The 3,085-nt window shown below is 39.7% G+C and overlaps 1 protein-coding gene across 2 annotated transcripts in view; it reads right to left on the bottom strand.

The window, feature by feature from the left end:
• Positions 1 to 3,085, bottom strand: part of LOC107672748 (armadillo repeat protein deleted in velo-cardio-facial syndrome homolog) — a 267,938-nt gene that overhangs the window by 127,304 nt on the left and 137,549 nt on the right. For both annotated transcript variants that reach the window (XM_016466071.1, XM_016466075.1), the window contains exon 2: positions 2,663 to 2,775. The gene's annotated coding sequence lies outside the window, so the exon portion shown is untranslated. The remainder of the gene's footprint in view (positions 1 to 2,662; positions 2,776 to 3,085) is intronic.

Genomic DNA, 3,085 nt, shown 5'->3' with positions numbered 1-3,085 from the left:
TTGTTTCTAAAGGAATTAAAGCCACAGCTTCACTGTTAATAGAGAAACGTGGCAAAACGGTGGTAATTCATACACACACAGCCTCTCTCTCTCTCTCTCTCTCTCTCTCACTCGTAAATAAACACTAGATGAATTACACTTTTCTGAGAATAGAATATTGAAGTGGAGATTGCTAAACTGCAAGCTAAAACCGGTGTTTTCAGAAAGCAAGCGCGTTTATCCACAGTGGAGTGAGAGCGCGTGCACATGGTTGCCAGGTTGACAAAGATAAGTAGCACACTTAGCAGATATTTCCGTATTGCGCAAGTGGGAAGCTCTGTTTCGGGGATTACGTCTCTTTATATCAGGCAACCCAGTTGTGTTCCTCTGCGGCCAGATTAAAACTTGTTATAGCCTATATATTATGCTCTATTCATTATTTTTTAGAAACCTCGCACTTTTCTGCTCAATTTTAAACGTTGTTCTTGTATTCAAATTAAGCGCGGTCTACTGCTGCACACGTGCCACAATATCGATACAGGGACAGCTGTATCGATACTCGCATCGTCAAACCTCTGTGACGATACATCGTCGTATCGATGTATCGAACACAGCACTACTATGTGTGCAGTGGACCAGAAGGTCTGTCCCAATTATGACAAAAATCAGAATTGATATTACAATCACAATTAATTTTCAATTTATAAAATTTACATGAAAATACTTATTTGGCATGCCATATTCATTATGTAGGCTACAAACCTAAAACAATAACTATTTTAAACATTATAATTGATTATAATGGTACACCGCAAAGAAAATCCTATTCTGAACAAATATGTTTGTCTAATTGTCCAGTTAAAACATCTTAGAATCATTGAAACAATATAAACTTACTTGAGAAGCAACAGTGCATAAAAACATTTCTTTGACAAGTATTTTGTCTAACTGCACTGGCAGTTTTAGGAATAAACATAAGGTTAAAAAGCTTTAAAAAAAAAAAGTGAAAAAATGATCATGTTCAGTAAGACAAAATACACTTCTATTTAGATACAATCTATAAAGAAGTCTTGATATCATAAGCAGCTGCATCTCTATAACCTTGTTTTAAGGGTTTTTACTATAGATATTTTTTTAATTAAAGAACTCAACAAAACTCAAACGTAGTGTTGTACTTTTGATACTACTTTCATTGTAAGTGTATTTAGTGTATACTGGGTGTCATGTTTCATGGCACAGTCATTTCCATGTGGCATGGCCATGGTATATACATACACTATCAATCCAAAGTTTGGGGTCATTTAACATATAGCACTATCAGCAGATTTTAAAACCATGACAGACGTCACTGCCTTTTCCTCAGTGATTGACTGCTATCTGTCATTTTTGCCTCTCGTTTGCATGGAATTGAGCATTTCAAACTTTGTGACACATCGCTGTCATTCCCACAATCCCTTATGCGATCCTGCCACTCATCTCCCATAGAAAATGAATTGAAAATGGCCTCTCATATCAGCTCGCTCAACACCAGTGTACACATTTGGTCAAAGAAACAAATAAATTGTTAATAAATGCACACATTCGTACTAAGCATCATTTTAAGGAACAAAGTCCACCCCAATGTAGAGACCTGCACTCCCGTACCGCGGGACCCAATGCAATAGGGTGTGGCGCGGGACAACTCTTGATGGGCGAGCGCGGGTGGAAAGAGGCTCGTGTGTGTGCGGGATGCAGGAGAAAAAAATGATTTTAATAGAAACTAGATAAAAAAGTTCGTCTAGACAAACTTTAAGTTTAACACGTGCTTAAAGGGTTGCTCAATGTAGCCAATCACAGACTCAGCTGTTGATTTCCGGAACGCAATGGCCAACCAGAGGTGATTAAGTTAGAATCCACTCACCGCAGTGCTGAAATTGCGTGCTCACGAATCGTCTCATTTTAACACATGAAGTGTAGACATTGTGAAAGATTCATTGTGCATATGTTCATTGTGTTATAACAGAGCTTTATGAGATCGCGATGAACTGAGATGTCAGCTTTTAGTGGTAATAAAGGAAGCGCTGATCACATTCTGCCATGCCAAACCATGCACGCAGCAGCCCATGCTTGCTTTTCTGTTAAAAATAACAGTGGTTTGTGAATGTTGATGCTTAGCCTAAATAACAAATATTTTAGCGGGAGCATTTATGCGGGTATGTTGTGAAGCTTAGGAGATGTTACAGAGCCATTTAATGTAAATTTCTTTGATGTGCTGAAAAAAAATCTATATAGATTACTTTTATGCGGGCTTTTGCGGGCGGGAGCGGGACAAAACATGAATGTCGCTGGCGGGAGTGGGCCCAGATAAGATATATTTCTGCTGGAGCGGGCGGGCACGGGACAGAATCTTGCGGGACTGAAAAATCCGTCCCGCGCAGGTCTCTAACCCAATGTAACTTAAAATTTGCCATAATCAAACAAATTTATATGCATTATTATCTATGGATTCATTCAACTGCATTATGAGTAATCTGCAATAAAAGATACAAAAGAAAACATTCATCACCTAGCAGCATATTTTCATAGGATGATGATGATGATGATGATGATGAAGAAGGAACAGATAAAGTGGTGCAACTGGCGAAATGATGTGCAGTAATGAAAGGGAGAAAGTGAAAAGCAAACAGATGGGTTGGGTGGGTACCTTTGATGTTGGCCGGGCAGTCGGTGTGCGTGTGGACGTGAGGGTTAAGGCTGTAAGAGAGGGCTGACTGGAACTGGAGCTCTCCTCCCAAGAACCTCTGCTTGAAACAGCAGCTGCAACAGAGAGACGACAACACACGCATCAAACACATGCGATGGGGACAATCCACGCTGTATCATTAGCAGGTTTATTTACATATTACAACTGTGAGTCGGTGCAACCACACACTCCCCCCTCAGGGTTCAAGCTGAAAATATAAAAAGCTGGGATGTCTGGCTCTGGACTGTTTACTTTAGAGTTATAAATAGTTTCTCTTCTCCTCATTACAGAGTAATGCCACAGCATTGTATTTACTCATAAGCGTTCCACAAATTAGGGTGTGCATTAGGGCTGCACGATAAATCGCATGCGATATTTAATGCG

This window comes from Sinocyclocheilus anshuiensis, unplaced genomic scaffold (assembly GCF_001515605.1).
Source record: "Sinocyclocheilus anshuiensis isolate Anshui unplaced genomic scaffold, SAMN03320099.WGS_v1.1 scaffold88, whole genome shotgun sequence".
Lineage (NCBI taxonomy): Eukaryota > Metazoa > Chordata > Actinopteri > Cypriniformes > Cyprinidae > Sinocyclocheilus > Sinocyclocheilus anshuiensis.
This window is presented reverse-complemented; position numbering and strand designations above follow the sequence as displayed.